The following is a 20,821-nucleotide window of genomic DNA, read 5'->3' as shown; positions in this document are numbered from 1 at the left end:
GGAATTATAGGCACGAGCCACTGCACCTGGCCGCCTCCTTGAAATATAGACAGATTTCATTCAATCACAATCTTTTTTTTACTCTGTACAGTTGACCCTTGAACAGCATGGGTTTGACCTATTTGGGGCCTCTTTTACACAACATTTTTTCAATAAATATGTTGGAGATTTGTGACAGTTTGAAAAAACTCACAGATGAGCCACGTAGCTTGGAAATATTGAAAAAATTAAGAAAAAGACATGAATGCATAAAATATATGTAGATATTGGTGTATTTTATTTACTACCATAAAATATACACAAATCTCTTATAAAAAAATTAAAATTTACCAAAACTTACACAAATGCAGATTGTACTTGGCACCATTAGTAGTGGAGAGAAATGTAAAGTGTAAGGATGCAGTATTAAACCATAACTGCATAAATGACTGCAGTCATGGTAAATGACTGTGGTACTTACTGTACTACCACAATAATTTTCTAGGTCTCTCTGGTTGCTATTGTAGTGAAGTGAAGTGCTGTAAGTATCTGCTTGAAAAGCCCTGTGATGCTGATCATCTCCATGTGAGCAGCTCATCACTCCAGTAAATTGTGCATGGCAGTGTACAGTGATCTTGCAGTTCTCACATATTTTTCATGGTTAGTGCAATACCATAAACCTTGAATAACACCATGGGACCCATACAAAGTACCTCTAGTGATGCTGGAAGTCCCTGCAGGAAGCAGAGAAAAGTCATGACATTAAAAGAAACAGTTTAAGTGCTTCATATGTACTGTAGATTAAGGTCCGAAGCTGCTTTTGCCTGCCATTTCAAGATAAATGAATCCAACATAAGGATCGTTGTAAAAAAAAAAAAAAAAAAAGAAGAAGAAAGAAAATTCATGAAGCTGTGGCTACACCTGCAGATGGGAAAATGTTCTATATTTTGCAAAATGCAAAATGTGTTAATAGATTCTTTATGTTATCAGTAAGGTTTCTAGTCAACAGTAGGCTGTTAGTTATTGGGGGAGCAGGAGACTGCATGGGGTAGGGAGTGTACCTCTAATGCCCATTGTTGTTCAAGGGTTTGCTGTACTCAAATTCTTAATGTATGCATATTTTATAATGTGAGAAGCAAAATAACTCCTTGGGAGGCAGGACTCCTTCTGGAGTCTAACAAAGTGTTTTGTATGCAGTTGACGTTTGATAAATGTTTGCTCATTTGAAGTATATTTCAAGTTGAATAAAGAATGGAGTGAGAAGCTGCCAGAGTAGGCCTATTAGGCTTTACATGAAAAGTGTAATCTATACCTTTGGAGAATGTGCTCATCTCTTACAAATCAACAAATAAAAACATCAATAACCTGATAGAAAATGAACAAACTACATAAATAAGCTTATGATAACAAGAACAAATGGCTTACATGAAAAACAATTGTAATTAAAGAAATAATAAAATTATTTCTTAAACCTCTATAAAATAATATAGTATGTGGTACAGTGTGATAGAAATCCTTAGTCACTGTACAAAACTACACTTGTATAACTTTTTTAGAAAGCAGTTTGTCAAAATGCATCAAGAAACAAAAGTTCATATACCTTTTGACTTTTTCTGAGAAGCTTGTAAGGAAGTAGAGATGAAATCAAAGCTTTATAATCACAGTGTAATTTTATACTTGTGAAAAATTGGAAATAACAAATATCTCATGGTAGAAGAATGGTTTTATAAATTATGACACATCCCATCATTATATTTTTCAGTCTTTTAAAAGGAACGTTTTCAAAGGGTAGTGGCATAGGCTACTGAATGACATAGGAAAGTGGTTACCATTTTGTGTTAAATGAAAAAAGTACAGAATAGTCATTGGGAAAATGCAAATTAAAACCACCATCATTGGAAAAATGCAAATTAAAGCCACCATCATCGGAAAAATACAAATTAAAACCACACTGAGATACCAGTACACAACCTGTTACTCAGAATGTCAAAACAAACAATACATTTCCTGGCAAGGATGCAAAACAAGGAGAAACCTTAGTCTTGTTGGTGAGACTGCAACTAGTACAGCCACCTAGAAGACAATTTGACAGTTTGTTATAAAATTAAACATATCCTTATCACATTATCTAGCAAGCCCACTCTAGATTGAAATCTACCAGCAAGATAAGAGAGTTCCAGTAGTTTTTCATCCTTGTCAGCACTTGGCATTATCAGTTAAAATTTTTAGCCTTTATATGAGGTATGGAGGGGTATCTCATTGTGGTTTTGATTTCCCCTTTGATGATTGTGCTTCTCTGATGAAAAGTGAAATGAAAACCTATATTGGCTGCTCTGCAAATATTTATAGCAATTTTATTTGTAATTGGCTAAAACTGGAAACAACCAGATTCCACTAAGAAATAGATTTTTTTTAAAACTCCAGCATGTCCATACAGTAACATAGGAACTTCCTTTTTATTTTCTTTAGAGATGGGATCTTGCTATGTTTCCCAGGTTGGAATACAGTGGCATGATCACTGCTTGCTACTGCCTTGACCCCCCAGGCTCAAGTGAACCTCCCTCCTCAGCCTAAAGAGTATCTGACACTATAGATATGTGCCACCATGCCTGGCTAATTTTTTGTAGACATGGCATCTCTCTATGTTACCCAGGCTGGTCTCAAACTCCTGGACTCAAGTGATTCTCCTGCCTTGGCTTCCCGAAGTGCTAGCATTATAGGCATAAGCCACTGTACCTAGCCTGGAACCTCCTTTTAGTATATAGTTATATAAATATATGGGAAAATGGAATATATATACTAAATTATTATAAGAAAATCATCAAAATAAGCCGTAAAACATTACATGAGGTTATGAAAACATACCCCAAAAATGTGGCCACAAAGCAGATGGAAATGACAATCTAAATATTTCAGAATAAGCTAAGAGAATTTAAGGAAAAGATGAAATCTTTGAAAGAACCACATAAATCAGAAATAAGAATAGCTCAGACATGAGATAGGTAGGAAGTTCTAGCCAGAGCAATCAGGCAAGAGAAACAAAAGGCATCTACATAGGAAAAGAAATCATACTATCTTCGCTGAAGATCTGATTATATACCTGGAAAACCCTAAAGACTCCACCAAAGGCTCTTGGAACTGATAACTTCAGTAAGTTTCAGGATACAAACTCCGTGCAAAAATTGGTAGCATTTCTACACCAATAATGTTGGAGCTGAGAGACAAATCAAGAATGCAGTCCTGTTTATGATAGCCCCCCCCCCCCCCCACACACACACACTCTGCCTAGGAATACCTCTAACCAAGGAGGTGAAAGATCTCTACAAGAACTACAAGACACTGCTGAAAGAAATCATTGATGACACAAAGAAATGGAAAAACACTCCATGTTCATAGATTGGAAGAATCAATATCATTAAAATCGCCATACTGCCCAAAACAATCTATACATTCAGTGCTGTTGAATGTGTAGATTGTTTCAAACTATACTTTGAGGCTACAGTAACCAAAACAGCATGGTATTGGTACAAAAACAGACATATAGGCCAATGGAGCAGAACAGAGAACCCAGAAATAGAGCTGTACACCCAGAGCCATCTGATTGTCAATAAAATTGACAAAGGGAAGCAACGGAGAAAGAACTTCCTATTCAATAAATGGTGCTGGGAAAACTGGCTAGCCATGCATGGAAGACTAAAACTGGACTTCTACCCTACACCACATACAAAAATCAATTCAAGATATATTAAAGATTTAAATGTAAGAACTCAAACTGTAAGAATCCTAGGAAAAAAAAATCTAGGAAACATTCTGGACATCAGCCTTGGGAAAGAATTTATGACTAAGTCCTCAAAAGCAATTGCAACAAAAACAAAAGTTGACAAGTAGGACCTAATTAAACTAAAGAGCTTCTGCACAGTAAAAGAAACTATTAACAGAGCAAACAGATAACCTATAGAATAGGAGAAAATGTTTGCAAACTATGCATCTGACAAAGGTCTAATATCCAGAATCTATAAGGAAGTTAACAAACAAAAAAAAACCCATTAAAAAGTGGTCAAAAGACATCAACAGACACTTCTCAAAAGAACAAGTAGCCAATAAACAGATGAAAAAATGTTCCACATCATTAATCACCAGAGAAATGCAAATCAAAACCATAATGAGACATCATCTCACACCAGTCAGAATGGCTGTTATTAAAAAGTCAAAAAACAACATATGTGGGTGAGGCTGCAGAGAAAAAGGAATACTTACACATGGTTGGTGGCATTGTAAATTAGTTTAGCCACTGTGGAAATCAGTTTGAAGGTTTCTCAAAGAACTCAGAACTACCATTTGACCAGCAATCCCATTATTGGGTGTGTATCCAAAAGAAATTGTTCTACCAAAAAGATACATGCACTCATATGTTCATCATAGTGCTAGTCACAATAGCAAAGATGTGAATCAACCTGTGTATCCATCAGGGTTGGATTGGTTACATATAAACCGTGGAATACTATGCAGGGAAGGAATGCAATAAAGGTTGAAAAACTAACTGTTGAGTACAATGCCCAGTACCTGGATCAGTCATACTCCAGACTTCATCGTTACACAGTATACCCATGTAACAAAGCTACACGTGTACCCCCAAATCTAAAAGAAAACTTGAAATTATAAAAAAGTAAATAAAATTCACCCTTTTCCATGTTTTCAGGGGGAAAAAAAAAAGTGAGATGGCTAGACCATAGAAGGAGGTGCAATGAGAGCAGACAAAACTCAATAAAAGATTAAGAAAAAGGAGACAGTTTAAAATGGTAATTACATTAGAAAGAAACCAAGAGAGCATATACATCACAGAAAGTAGAATAAGAAAAATAGAAAAATGAAGAAAATAAAAAGATTTTTTAAAAGGAGTCAAGAGGTGACAAGACTGGCAAAGAGAGCCAGAATAAATATAAATGGAATTCCCCAAATGTAAGCCAAAGGATTGTGGTGATGTTTATGTAACACTGAATATACTTAATGCTACTTATTGAATACTTTAAAACAGTAAGTTTTATGTTACTTATTTTACACATAAAGTAAGCCAAAGCAATGGACCAGAACAGCTATTAGGACTATAATTCAAGAACGCTTAACATTAAAGTAGGTTTAAATGTAACATATGTTGAAAGCCACCCTGTAAACCTGGAGAAATTAACCCACAACAGTTAACGTTGAGATGTGGTCCTGTAAAATTGCTGAATTTTTAAAAATAAACCTTTTTTGCATTGATGGGGGAAATAAAAAGCAGATCACTTGCAAAGAAAATCAGATTGGATTTTTGGTGGCAAGATTTTATGTCAGATATTAAGAAAGTATTTATTCAAAGAAATAAAATAATTCCTATCTCCTACATTTCAAGAATTCAGGGCATTGACAAACATTTATGAATATGAAATAGTTCAAGGAAAATGGCTATAATTGTTCCCATGAATCCTTCTGAAGGGTATACTAGAGAACAGATTTCAGACAACCAAGAAATGATTGGAAAATCTTCAACATAAGATCTGGTGGTGAGCAAATTGAATATATTTTGTGTGTAGCATCAAGATTAAAAGATGGGGATAATGATGATAAAATAGTATGTAAATATTACATGGTCTGACATTGTAGAAATAACCCACAAAAAAAAATGGGAGGAAAAGAGGAGGGTGAATGAGAAGTAGAATAAGGTTGTTTGCCTCTTAGGAATTTGCTGGGAGCAAAAAGATAGCCCTTGAAACTGACAGGTAGAAGCTTAAACATACTCAGAAGTGCAAGGTAGAACACTAATAAAAATAATACCAGCTGGGCATGGTGGCTAATGCCTGTAATCACAGCACTTTGCGGGGCCAAGGCAGGAAGATTGCTTGAGCCCAGAAGTTTGAGACCAGCCTTGGCAAAATGGTGAAACCTCATCTCTAAAAAAAAATAAAAAATAAAAAATAAATTGCTGGGCATAGTGGCACACACCTGTAGTCCCAGGTACTTAGCAGGCTGAGAGGTCGGAGGATCTCTTGAGCCCAGGAGGTCAGGGCTACAGTGAGCTGTGATTGCACCACTGCACTCCAGCCTGGGCAACAGAGTGAGACCCTGGCTCAAAATAATAATAATATTAAATAATAACCAGCAATTTGCAGGGAAGCTTAAATTTCCCTTTTGAAGGTTTGATAACTGAGTTGGCTGAACTAAACTAACAGTAGATTAACAAGAGAAAAGCCATACAAATTTATTGATACATAAGCATACATTAATAGCTAGCAAAATGTCTGTGGGTATGCAGGGAAATCAACACTGCAGTCTAGCAGAATCCATGGAGAAGTGGCGAGTGAGGTGGAGACTGAAAAAGAGGAGAGGTTGCAGGACCTAGGGGGTAGCAGAATACAGCTAATTCTGAGAAAGAGAAAGCCCCACCCTGAATAGAGAAGTGAGAAGAGGTGTGAGATCCATTAGACGAAATAAGAGACTTGAAAGAAAATGAGACCAAAGAGGTAGTCTCGGGAAAGTACTGCTTCTGGGGAAAGGAAAGAGGGTGACTTGGAAGGATCACCATCTACCTGGAGCCTTGGAGGCTCCAGGAGAAGAGGTAGTAGAAATTAAGAATCTTGGTGAAACATAATAGAAAATAGATAATCATTTCTCCCACCCAAAAAGGAGTCATTAATTAAAAACAAACAAAAAAACACTTTATTAGGTACTATTGACTAAGAAATCCAGTTAAGTTATCTAAATTCCTTGCTTTTGCTTGTACACAACTATATCTGGTTTAGGGAAAATAAAATACTTCAAGATGAACAGAAGATGGCAGGCAACATCCATATAAAGTTACTTTAGCTAGAAAACAAAACGATAGTCAAAACATTTCAACTGGGAGGGGCACAGTGGCTCACGGCTGTAATCCCAACCCTTTGAGAGGCCAAGGTGGGCGGATCACTTGAGCCCAGGAGTTTGAGTCCAGCCTGGACAGTATAGTGAGACCTAGTCTCTACAAAAAATAAGAAAAAAAGTTTTTAACAAATTTTAGTTGATGAAAAGTCTTCCCGAAACATCCAACTGTAGCACTAAAGAAAACTACAGCCCAAAACTACAGCACAAGAATTTAAAATATCCTTAAACTAGCATTTGTAGAGATAAAAAGTCTCAAATCCAAATCAAAACTGCAAAACAAATGGACAAAAAGAGGAAGATATGAAAAGTGAATTTACTGAACCCAGGAAATAAAATGAATCAGAAGAAAAATTGGCTTTTAAAATGAAGTTAAAGCCAGATGCAGTGGTGCATGCCTGTAGTTCCAGCTATTTGAGAGGCTTGAGCCCAGGAGTTTGAGGCCAGCCTGGGCAATATAGAGAGACTCCTGTCTCAAAAAAAAAAAATCATAAAGAAAAAAATGTAGCTAAATTCCAAAGTACATAGAAAAGATTGGACTGAATATAAGAAGCACTGAGAAAAGGTATGCAAACAACTAAGAGAATGAAAATTAAATGAAGAAAGGTTAAAAAGTAATAGAAAGTGATTAATATAGAAGATAAGTAAAAGTAGAGTTCCTAAGAAGAAAAAAACAATAGCAAAGCTAATAGTTAAGCTTCAATCCATGAAAACATTCTGGAAATAAGAGATGACTCCAATCTACATGTTGAAAGGCTCATTGTGTACTGGGAAAATTGATCCAGAATGGTCAGTTCCAAGTCATGTCCTAGTAAAACAACTGGACTTTCAAAATGATGAAGAAAAATTCCTCTGGGCTTCCAGACAGAAAGGAGAGGTTAGCAACAGACTTCTAAACAGCAACATACAAAGCAAAACAGCCATGGAACAACAAATTTAAAGTCTATGAAGGTGTAAACCAAGGATTTTATAACTATGACTCATTCTTAAAAAAAAAAAAACATGGTAAATCCTACTATATTAATAAAAAAGTATTTAAATAGTGAAAAATGCCATGAGCAAAGTCAAAAGGCAAGCAACAAAATGGAGAAAAATATTTGGACTTATATCACAAAGAACTAACCTCCTTGGTGAAAACAACTTCCTAAAATTCTAGGCAAATAAGACCATCAACCCAGTAGGAAAATGGGTCAAAGATATGAAAAAGAAATGCACATGACAGACATATAAAAGATGTTCCAGACTGGGCGTGGTGGCTCACATCTGTAACCCTAGCACTTTGGGAGGCCAAAGCGGGCAGATCACTTGAGGTCAGGCGTTTGAGACCAGCCTGGCCAACATGGTGAAACCCCACCTCTACTAAAAATACAAAAATTAGCTGGGCATAGTGGTGAGCACCTATAATCCCAGCTACTGGGGAGGCTGAGGGAGGAGAGTTGCTTGAACCTGGGAGGCGGAGGCTGCAGTGAGCCCAGATCGTGCCATTGCACTCCAGCCTGGGCAACACAGCAAGACTTCGTCTCAAAAATAAAATAAAATAAAAGATATTCCACCTTCAGTCATATAAGGAAAAATACAAATTAAAGCTATGCTAAAGCGTTTCTCAACAAAATCCAAAAGTTATACAATATGCCCTGTAGACTGTGGGGAAATAGGCACTTTGATACATTGCTGATAAGGATACATAAGCATAAACTGCATGGGAGAGAATAGTCAAAGGGAGGTTAGTCACAGCAGCATATTACTTGCATTTGCTAAAGATCGGACATAACCAAAATGTCCCTTAATAGAGAACTGATTGCATAAACTAAGGTGTATCCAGACAGTGCAACAGTCTCCAGGTAGATGATGCCCCTTCCAAGTCATCCTCTTTCCGTAGAGGTCATAAAAAAGAAGGGAGAAAGTCTCTATATACCAACAGAGAATGATCTGTAGAATACATTAGGAAGTGGAAAAAACAAAGGCATTGAAAAGTATGGACCCATCTTATTTTCCCATTAAGTTCAGAGAGATTAAAAATTTGCTTCAGATTAGCCGGTTACTAAGTAAAAGATTGAGATTTAAACCCAGATTGATGTGACTCCAAAGCCTGTGCTGTTTTTCCTACATTATTGCAGGATATCCATCAAATATCCTGGAGCAAAGCATTCTAAGTTGCTGCTCAGAACGTAAAGATGCAAATCCCAAATCAGTGGTTTATTCATTCTTCATGCAAGAGCAATGCGCTAAAGGAGAGAAGTGTAAGTTTTCTTTTATTTCTGATGGGGAAACAAGCACACACATACACACTCTTGTGATGGAGATAGATTTTACAGAAATTGCCGTTGGTGACTGAAATTGGTAAAGGTGTGAACTAAAAGTGGTGAAGTAGAAAAGAAAAAAATCTAGCAGGCATGGGTTTTCATGATGTTGTTAAAAGCAAGAAACCTATCAAAGCTTCCGTTTATGACCCTTCAGTGTCCTTCTATGTTTTGTGCTATGAAACAATAGAAATATGAAAGAGCTAAAATTTTACTGAATATCTAAGGGGAAGAAAGTATCCTTCAGTCAGGAAAGCCTTCGCACAACCTTTTTGTAAACACCAACCTTTAAGATACTAGTTTAAATAAATTATGTTTCTTCCTTTTGAAGGTGGGGGCTGTTGGAGATTTCAGAGGTACTAGAGCCCCCTTTACCCAAGCCAACGCTTTATACTTCTACTGGTTTCCCTTGATGATAAATATATTTTTCATTCAGTTCAATACTACTGTTTGAAAGGTCTGCCACTTGAAGTTATTGGGATATGAAAATTTACCTGTTTTAATTTGATGTATCAGTATTTGATTATGATGGAAATTTAATTTGTAACTGAGAGTTTTAATTTGTGTTTGTAATTTGTATTGGAAATTTAATTTGTAACTGGAATTTTAATATATAACTGAGAGCAATAAGAAAATATGTTGGATTTGCTATAAAGATTTTACAAATTAATTTTAAAGCTTTTCTTTTTGTCAGAAGCTGTGGTGATCAGTGACTTTGGTGAAGGCTAAGAAGGTTCAAACAAATTTGCAAATGATATACAACTTCTAAGGTAAGCTACTATGATGACTCAATCAAGATTTTAAGTGCTCTTGACAGACCTGTAGACTATACTCAACATCCCAAAATAAAATTTACCAGGAATAAATATAATATTGTATTTAAATTTTATAAAGCAGTTGCAGAAATGGTAGACTGATTTGTAGCAGTATGATAGACTAGAGAGTCTGCATTCCTCCCTCCACCAACCATGTGAAGTACTAGATTCAGTATAAAAAATATCCTTTTACATGAATGGATGAGCCCATTAAGAAAATAAGGGGAACTTTTTAGGGCTAGAAACAAAACAAGTATATCCTGTGAGATAAACAGGTGCTGAAGTCACTGAATACTTTGGGGGCATCCATGGATTTCTGTTGGCATAGAAGCTTTGTGTAAGGAGCAGGATGAGGACTAGAGAAAAAGATCCCTGGGTGCCATATAAAGGTAAGAAGCCTGATCAGAGACCATCTTGCAAAGATATTCAGTTCTGGGTAGACTTACAATCTTCCCTAATAATTCTTGGTTATCAGCTCACATTCACTTGAATTTGGGGCCTTAATTTACACCATGTTTATAGTTTCTAAAACTCCACAAGTGGAGGATTTTAATTTAAATTGGACCTCAGTCTGTAATACTCTCAGGTACCTAGTCAAAACAATAAAAAATCATCCTTGGAGGAATTCCATGGAGGAATGTACTATCAATGCAGTCGTCAAATAATTGTAGTTAAAATTCTAACAAGTAAGCTCATACACATTTTTTTAAAATTATAAAATGTAGCAAGGGGGAAAAAATCAAAACACTAAGAGCAAGAGTCAGCAGAAACAGCAAACAACTGAAACAGATCTATAGAGATTTCAATTATTAGAAATACACATTACATGAAAAAAATATGTTTGTGGCCAGTTGCAGTAGCTCACACTTATAATCTCAGCACTTTGGGAGACTAAGGCAAGAAGATCGATTGAGCCCAGGAGTTCAAGACCAGCCTAGGCTATGTAGTGAAACCCTGTCTCTACAATAAATAGAATTAGCTGGGTGTGGCGGTGTGCACCTATAGTCCCAGCTATTCAGGAGGCTGAGGTGGGAGGATTGCTGGAGCCCAGGGGTCAAGGCTGCAGTGAGCCATGGTCACACCATTGCACTCCAGCCTGGGCAACAGATCGAGAGCTTGTATGTGTGTATGTATGTGTAAATACATACATATGTACATAGTTTAATATGTTCAATAAATAAAATAGGAATTATAAAACATAAAGAGTAAGAGGCTGTAAAGTGATCAGGTGCATTAAAAAAAGAATTGGCAAGAAATAAATACTCTTTTTTTTGTTTTGCTTTTACTCAACTTAGGTATTTTGAGATTTATCCATATTGTCTGTAATGTATATTAATAGTTTATTCCTTTTTATTGCCAAGTAGTATGTCGCTTTATGAATATACCACAATTTGTTTATCTACACATGTGTAGATGGAGATGAATTGTTTCTAATTTTTAGCTAATACAGATAAAGATCCTATGAATCTTCATGTATAAGTTTTTATATGGACATATGCATTCTTTTCTTTTGAGTGAATTCCTAGGAATGGAATGGTAGGTAGATTTTTTTATTTTTTGTTCGTATTTTTTTAAAAACGGAGTCTCACTCTGTTGTCCAGGCGGGAGTGCAGTGGTACAATCTTGGCTCACTGCAACTTCTACCTTCCAGGTTCAAGCAATTCTCCTGCCTCAGCCTCACAAGTAGCTGGGATTACAGAAGTGTACTACTTCTGTGATCAAGTCCAGGTAATTTTTGTATTTTTAGTAAAGCGATGGGGTTTCACCATGGTGGCCAGGCTGGTCTGGAACTCCTGACCTCAAGTGATCTGCCCACCTTGGCCTGCCAAAGTGCTGGGATTACAGGCGTGAGCCACCACGCTCAGCCTTTTTTTATTTTTTAAGAAGCTGCTAAAACTGCCAAAGTGGTTATCAATAGGTAATTGAATAACAAAATTGTGGTATATCTGTACAGTGGAATACTCCTCAGCAATATTTGTAACAAAGTGGATGAACCCCAGAACAATTATGCTATGTGAAAGAAGCCAGACAAAAAAGAATATGTTACACTTATTAAAAATTCTGAAAAATATAAGTATAGCAATGGAAGCATATCAAATGCAGAAGGGACAGCAAGGGAAGGGAGGAAAGGAATTCAGAGGGTCAGGAAAGATTTAGGAGGTTCACTATGTTGATGTGATGATGGTTTCACGGGTAAATACACATATGTCCAAACTTTTTGAGTTGTACACTTTAAATATGTGCAGCTTATTGTTAATTATTTCTTAACAGAACACTTTTTAAATAAATAAAGCCAGAAAATAGAAATAGTGAATAGAGGAGCATGTCTTGATAATAATTCATGTGAAAGGCTTGCAGATTGAGTTTCTATTTGGATTATATGACCATTAAGCCTTTCAGTGCAATACTATGAAAATATGAAGAGAACAGGTATGACACTTGCAGTATTAACAGGAATTACGAATTAGGATTCAAAGATTTGATAACATCAGCAAAGATAGCCTTAGGCAGCCATATCAATACCAGTCTCACCTCCAGATCAGAAACATCCAGACCCTGAGACCAGACAACTCACCTAGAGTGTACTTGAGAAAAAGTTTAATCTCTAGGATAAAATAAGAAATAACTAAAATCATTAACTTCTTAAATTAAGGAGAGTGGGAGTACCACATAACAAACACAGGAAGCTAAAAACCTCTTGAAAATGATTCTTGAAAAAAGAAATGTATAGTTAGTAGGAAGAATTAATTGAAAGAGGAGAAAAACCCAGTAACTTTTTTCCTTGCCCTATATGCCAATGACTGACCAGTGCCCCTTCTGAACGACCCATTCATCTTCTAAAATAGATAATGTTAGAGCACTTTCAATTAGGTTATAACCACCTTGTGTGGGTCTGGGAGCTGTTTTGTCTCTTTTAGGTAATGTTTACGCATGCCTTACTGATTTCCTGTAGCAGATTTTATAGTTAAATTCACAGCATTTATATTATTTATAGTAGTTCCACATTATTTGGGTTATCTTAATCTGCCCAACTATCTATAGCAGTTAGCAGCATGCAAAAGGGCATCTTTAGTTAAGTACAATTTTTGAATTCTGCAACGAAATTTAAATTGAATATCATAGATCAAAGTAAACACCAGGCTGATTAAAAGGAGAATAAGTATTATAGCTGGTAGCGTGTTTATCAACTTTGTGGACAGCTGGTAACTTTTCCATTTTGGAGTGAACAAAACAAAACAAAACACTGAAGAACATTTTATAGAATAGAATTATTATATAACATTTTTTGTACAAATGAACGTTGATAAAACCAAAATAAAAAGGTAACATTAGAAGAAATATTTGAACCAAATAACAGCATGTTTATGAGAAATAAAGAACTTATTAAATATTATAAGAGAAATCTCAAGACTCTAGTAAATTAAATACAGATATAAATTTATAGTTCTCATAAGAAGAAAGTAAAAAACACAAAAAGGAGTGTTCGATCCCACAAGTAATCAAATGCAAATTAAAACAATAAGAGAACATTAGAACATTTTATTTTGTTCTAAATAAGCAAGAATTCAGCAAGGTATTGGGGATGGTGAGGTGTTGGCGAACCTCATGGTATACTCATGCTGATAGCATCTTTAGTTAACTAAACTATGTTAAATTGCTTTTAGAAATCGGCATATAGCAAAGTTCTAAAAATGTATGTATGTTTTGACCCAGTCAACCAATTTGTGGTATTTTTTCCTAATAAAATAAACTAAGTAAGGAGGGAAAAATAATGCATGAAAATATTTTGATAGGATTGACCATGGGAGTGACAAATGGGAAATAACCTAATGTCAGTGATAGTGGGTTAAGCAAATTACTATAGTATTAGTGTTGTCAAAAATGATAACTTTTTGCTGGGTGCAGTGGCTCATGCCTGTAATTTCAGCTACTTGAGAGGGTGAGGCAGGAGGACTGCTTGAGGTCAGGAATTCAAGAGCAGCTTGGTCAACATAGTAAGACCTCATCTCTAAAAAAAATTTAAAAACTTAGCCAGTATGGTGGCATGCCTGTAGGGCCAGCTACTAGAAAGGTTGAGGCAGGAGCATCACTCTAGCCCAGGAATTGAAGGCTGCAATAAGCTATGGTCATACCATTGATTCATGTTTCTTATCTGTAAAGTGGGACTAACATAATAATATTTGCTTTATTTTTCTTTCAAGGCTATTGTAAAGAATACATATATGAACAGTCTGGATATTATAAAATGCTATATAATTATAGTGAGGAATATTAATTTAGCATTTTTTTGTTTACATTTGTATCAAAAACAAATTTTCAGATATCTTTGAGGTAAACCATTTAATTTCTGGAATTTAGAAATATATATTCAAAATATGTGGTTTTAATCATTGACTCATTTATCTTTGCTATGCTTTTTACTTAACTTTTGTGGCAGACCATTGATTGTCTATGCAAAAGTCATACCAACCTCCTACTTTCCTGCTTTCTTTTTATGATTGAGGCAGAAAATGCCAGATACTCATTTTTCTAGACTCCTTTGCACTTAGTGGGTAACTGTTTTATCCTCTTCAGGCCAAAGAGATATAGAAGTTTATTGGAGAGCTCCCTGAACAATATTTTCCCCCTAAGAAAAGAGAAGTTATGTGAAGAAGTTCCCCCTTTCCCTCCCTGTTTCTTTCCTTTCTTATTTGGATGTTGTAAATGAGACTCTTCCTGGAATTGCCAAGCCACTGTAGCAGCCAGCCTCCAAGATGGCCCCCACCACCTCCTGGTATTTGCGCCCTGTGGATTCATTCTTCTTCCATACTGTGCCAAGACTGGTCTGTGTGACCAATAAAAAAACAGCAAAATGTTAATTTTAAGACTAGATTCTTAAAGACATTGCGGTTTCCATCTTTATCACACTTTTGCTGATCACTTGCTCCAGGAGAAGCTAGCCAAGTGAGCATCCCTATGGAAAGGCCCAAACAGCAAAGAACCAAAGCCTCTAGCCAGTAGCCAGTAGTCCTTCTTTCAGCTCCAGTCAAACTTCATGATGATTGCATCCCTGCCTGAGGCTGACATTTGAGTCAGAACCATTTAGCTAACTACTCCTGGATTCCTGACTCTCGGAAACTATGTGAAATAATAAATCTTAAGCTATGTGTTTTAAGCTTACAAGTTTTGGATAATTGTTACACAGTAGACAACTAATTTGATACTGGCACTAGAGGCTGATTGATGCAGTAGACTGTGTCCCCACAGAATTCCTGTGTTGAAACATAATCCCTAATTACATGGTATTTGGACATGGGGCCTTTAGGAGGTGATTAAGTCATGAGGGTGCAGCTGTCATGAATAAGATTAGTGTCCTTGTAAGAGTCCTGAGAGAGCTTGTTTCGCCTTCTACTATGTGAGGATACAGCGAAAAGATGGCCATCTGGGAACCAGGAAGTGGGCCCTCACTGGACACTAAATCTGCTGGCACCTGCGTCTTGGGCTTCCCAGCCTCCAGAACTGTAAGAAATAAATTTATATTGTTTATAAGCCACCCATCTATGTTATTCTGATATAGCAGTTCAAATGAAGTAAGACAAGTGATGTCAACAATTTTTTTTGTGAGCTAGGGTCTTGTGCTGTTGCCTAGGCTGGAGTGCAGTGATGCTATCACAGCTCACTGCAGGCTTGACCTCCTGGGCTAAAGCAGTCTTCCCATATCAGTCTCCCAAGTAGCTGGGAGTACAAGTGTGCACCACCACGCCCAGGTAATTCTTTTGTTTCTTGTAGAGATGCGGTCTTACTGTGTTGCCCAGGGGTGGTCTCAAACTCCTAGGCTTAAGTGATCCTCCTGCCTTGGCCTCCCAAAGTGCTGGGATTGCTTTGGGAACAGTCCCATAGGAGCCATGGTGCCCAGTGACAAATATTTTAAGTGGGCATGGCTTTAGAACTTGGTAGTGGATTAAAGGTGAATGGACATTGAAGACACTGTCAGTGTAAACCTAAAGTATCTTGGAGAAACTGTAGTCTCATGTTTTTGGTGAGGTTGCCAGGAAAGGGCTTAAAGGAAAGTGGGGAGAATCTTGTTAGAAACTGGAGGAAAGGGGATCCTTCTAATGTAGCAGCATAAGCTTTATAAAGCAACACTGTCACCTGTAGTAATGTGGAAACTAGAATGCGCATAATGAACTGAGTACTGTAGCTAAGAAGATTTCCAACTGGACTTGAAGGTGCCACCTGGTTTATGCATAAAGAGTGAGAGGAGCAAGTATGCTAAAGAAAGGATTGATAAACCTGACAGAGCTGAGACTTGATGGTTTTGACCATGTCACCTCTCCAAACAGTAAATGATGCTAAAATTAAGAAATGGCTTCTTCTAAGTGAAAGCGAGAAATAATAATTTTCCTCAACCTTACTAAATTCGTAGTTGGGACAGACTCCTGCAGCAAAAAACAGATGAACAAGAGAGAAACAAGCACATTTAGTAATTGTGCAGCGCAGTTCACGTGAGAGAAAAGTAACTCAAGAGTGGCTTAGAGTGGTTTAAAATCCCAGCTTATAGAAAATCTTCAATAAAGAGCAATAAATTGGCCGGGCGCGGTGGCTCACGCCTGTAATCCCAGCACTTTGGGAGGCCGAGGCGGGCAGATCATGAGGTTAGGAGATGGAGACCATCCTGGCTAACACGGTAAACCCCGTCTCTACTAAAAAGACAAAAAATTAGCTGGCCGTGGTGGCGGGCACCTGTAGTCCCAGCTACTTGGGAGGCTGAGGCAGGAGAATGGCGTGAACCTGGGAGGCGGAGCTTGCAGTGAGCTGAGATTGCACCACTGCACTCTGGCCTGGGTGACAGAGCAAGACTCCGTCTCAAAAAAAAAAAAAAAAAAATTATTTTAAAGAAGCATATTTTAGGGCGAAATATTCTAGTTTCCTTCTTGAACAAGGATCAGATCCAAGGCATTGTCAGGAAAACTAAGGACAAAGTTGAGAGTGTAGCTGTAAAATCCTTTGTTAATATTTAAGAAAGATCTAAGTTTCTGCCTCAGAATACTTTTCAGTTACATGAAAGGGCCTCTAAAGAAAGACTAATGGTGTGACTCACCAATCCATTCAATGAAACAATAGGGCTTCCAAGAAGCTTAAGGGAATGGTCCTTATCCTGCAGCCATTTCAGCAGAATCTCAAGGTAGAGGAGGGCTTATTTGAAAAAGATTTGTGCAGGTGGCTTTTATTTAGTGCAAAGAACCCCAGTGAGATTCCTAGGAGACCCACAAAACTTTAAGAGAAATGTATTTTGAGGATCACTACTAGCTTGGATTAAAGGGGACAGAGAGTACAAAATGAAAAGATGCCTTTGAACCCTCAAACTTCTACAAGCAGGAAGCATGATGAGAAAACTACCCAGTAGAAAGCAAGTGCTACCTTTCATAAAAAAGAAAGAGTGACTCAGAGGGCTGAACTTGGAAGACGGATCCCAGAGCCATGGAGAATCATTTCCTGATGGAAATAGGACTGAGTCTTAACGAATTTCCAGATTTCCAACATTTCCCTCTGTATTTTAGTAACCTGATTCTATGTACTTTCCATTTTCCTCCTTTTTTGAAAAGGATTATCTGTAATGACTCTCTCGACCTCACCAAAAATTGTGTAGGTCAATGAATTACCTTGCCTCTTTAGCCCAGGGATTGGCAAACCTTTTCTGTAAAAAGCCAAATAGTAAATATTTTTAGCTTTGTGCCTGTTTTTGCATAGTTTACCAAATAATTTTGCTACTAGAGCTATGCGTTTTGCTATGTCTTGATTCATTTATTGTATTCCTACTTGGAAATTATTCCCTTGACAATGCACAACTGAACTTTTATACTCATCTCTATATATGTGTATATAGACATATGTATTTTTCTACATATGCCTGTATTTTTGTATATGGATATTTTGGGTAGCAAGCTTTGTAATGATTTCTCCTAGTCTGTTACATTTATTCCTGTAATTTTTGTTTTATTGATTGCATAAAAAGTTTTTATTTTTCATATAAAAATAAAAGTTTTCAATACTCAAATTGATTGTCTTTTTTTCAGTAGTCAAATTTTTCTCCTAAGGTAATATAAATAAATGTTCTCCTGTTTAGTTATTTTTCAGCTTTTCTTAGGTTTACTTTTTTAACCTCCTGAAATGTATTACCATGTGCATTGTGAAATATTAATTCAGGTTCATTCTTTTCTACACTGACGTCTTATTTCAGTACTTATTTAATTGGAATTGCTTTGTGCTTGTTACATTTTAAATTAGTTTTACTACTGAAAAATTTTTGGCTGTGTTTTCTGCTTAATGCATTCTTGTGGATTTTGTCAATCATAGCTTTATAATGGTGTAATTCTGGTGAAATGACCTCAGTACCATTAACTTAAAAATACATAATTTGATATTCCCATTCTCTCATTATAAAATATACATTAAACTTATTTAGAAATTCCTGTCAGAAGCAAATCTCCATATACTTATTTATTCCTTTACTTAATCAGTAATATACTCATGTATTCCTTTATTTTCCATCATTGGAATTTTGTGACTTTTAAAAACTAAATTAGTATTCTGAGAAGTTAATTCTCAAGTTTTAAAATAAATTTTATTTCTTAAAATGATTCTAGATTTACAGAAAATTGCGAAGATGGTGCAGAGATTTCCCATATATCCTACAACCAGTTTATTAACTGTTACATATTAACGTGTTACAATTAATGAACTAATACTGATACATTTTTACATTATCATTAACGAGAGTCCATACTTTATTCGAATTGCCTTGGTTTTTACCTAATGAGCCTTTTCTGTTCCAGAATGCCACGTTACATGTAGTCATCATGTCTCCTTAGGCTCCTAATGGCTGTGACAGTTTTTCAGACGTTCCTTGTTTTTTTTATGACCTTCACAGTGTTCAGAAGTGTTGGTCAAGTGCTTTGTAAAAGTGTTCCTCAGTTTGAACTTGTCTGGTGTTTTTCTCTTTATTAGACTGGGGTTATGAGTTTTGAGGAAGATCTCAGAAGTGCAGTGCCATTTTCATCACATACTGTCAGTTTTCATCACTGTCGATGCTGACCTTGATCACTAGGCTGAGGTAGTATTGGTGAGGTTTCTCCACAGTCAAGTTTCCATCACTTCTCTTTTCATGCTGCTGTCTGGAAAGAAGTCACAATCTATAACTCACACTCAGGGATTGGGGAGTTACGTTCCACCTGCTAATTACTTGGAATTCTTCTGCACAGGAGATTGTCCCTGCTCTTCCATTTATTTATTATTCAATTACTTATGTCAGTATGGACTCGTTATTCTATTTTTAGTGATTCTTATTGTTAATAGAGTGAAGTCTCTCCCTTTTTCTTTCCTGTCACCAAAGAATAAGAATTCCATTGAAGTTATAACTTACAAATTTGCCGAAAAGATTTTTCTGTATTTGTTATTTTAGTTGAATTCCTTAACTTTTCTAGGTCTATAATTGCTTTTTGTTCTGTTTCACCTTATAGATGATGAGCTCTTTAGCAGTTAATGTTTATTTATGTTTGTGTTCTCCATGTGTTATACCTGGCATATAGTTCTTGTTCAATAAATATTGAATAAATGCATTAATAAGGTTGTCGTGTATGGGAAGAGAGTTGCTTATTTGTTTTTATTTTCTGGTTCTTATGAAATTTTACCTTTACAGCAACTTAGGGTTGACTTCCCTTTCTCTCCCACTAAGTTTTACTCTTTTTAAATAAATTATTTTATTTTTTGTAGGGATGGGGGTGTTGCTCTGTTGCCCAGGCTGCTCTGTAACTCCTCGCCTCAAGTGATCCTCCCACCTTGGCCTCCCAAAGTGTTGAGATTATAGATGTGAGCCACTGCCCCGACCCTAATTCTTAATCTTAATTCACCATTAGGTACAGCAGTTCTGCTTGCTTCACTGGAGTTAGGCTTCCAATAGCTGACCTTTATTATTATATTTTGTGATCTGCACAGACATCATCGCTTTAAGGCAGTGGTTCTCAAAATGTGGTCACTGGACCAGCAGAATCAACATCCCGTGGGGACTTGTTTGATATTGCCAATTCTCACCTGCCCTAGATTTATTTAATCCGAAATTCTGCAGACAGGACCCAGTAATCTGTTTCACCTGCTCTCCAGGTGATCCTGATGATACTAACGATTGAGCATCACTGATCTATGGTATAGTCCTTCACAAGTAGCACATCTGTTTCTTCCTCTTTTTATCCTCACTCAAGCCATATCACATTTCTGCATTAGGTCTGTGGATTTTGTTTTTTCCTAGTTTTTATGTATAACTTGGAAAAAGTCTGTATACTGAGAATATAAGGTTAACATTTTCTAGTGTTCTTAAAAATGACGTAGTATCATCTCATTCATCAATTATTTTTGATGAGTCTTTCCAGTATGTTTTTTAATACTTAAAGATTGACTTTTAAAATGCTTTTGGTCTTACTCTTGTAAGAATTGCACACTAATATTAGAGAATAATAAATTTGAGAAGTGCAAGGAATTCATTCTAGTTGCTTCTAATCAATGGTAAGTTTAAGAAATAAAAAAGTGGGGGGAGGGATTGCATTGGGAGTTATACCTGATGTAAATGACGAGTTGATGGGTGCAGCACACCAACATGGCACAAGTATACATATGTAGCAAACCTGCACGTTGTGCACATGTACCCTACAACTTGAAGTTTAATAATAATAAATAAATTTAAAAAAAAAAAGAAAAAAAAAAAGATATGACACCAAAAAAAAACCCAAAAAGCAACAACAAAATAGATTAAACTGGACTTCATTAAAACTAACAACTTTCCTGTATCAAAAGGGCTGCTAT

At 36.4% G+C, this 20,821-nt stretch overlaps 1 protein-coding gene across 4 annotated transcripts in view; it reads left to right on the top strand.

The window, feature by feature from the left end:
* Positions 1-20,821, top strand: part of CAB39L (calcium binding protein 39 like) — a 141,636-nt gene that overhangs the window by 4,465 nt on the left and 116,350 nt on the right. For 2 of the 4 annotated variants that reach the window (XM_037986684.2, XM_037986681.2), the window contains exons 2-3: positions 8,988-9,110; positions 9,865-9,940. The gene's annotated coding sequence lies outside the window, so the exon portion shown is untranslated. The remainder of the gene's footprint in view (positions 1-8,987; positions 9,111-9,864; positions 9,941-20,821) is intronic. The other 2 variants (XM_037986682.2, XM_037986683.2) reach the window with 2 other exon arrangements.

Source organism: Chlorocebus sabaeus, chromosome 3, assembly GCF_047675955.1.
Source record: "Chlorocebus sabaeus isolate Y175 chromosome 3, mChlSab1.0.hap1, whole genome shotgun sequence".
Taxonomy (NCBI): Eukaryota; Metazoa; Chordata; class Mammalia; order Primates; family Cercopithecidae; genus Chlorocebus; species Chlorocebus sabaeus.
The sequence above is the reverse complement of the archived record's forward strand: the minus strand, read 5'-3'. Positions and strand labels throughout refer to the sequence as shown.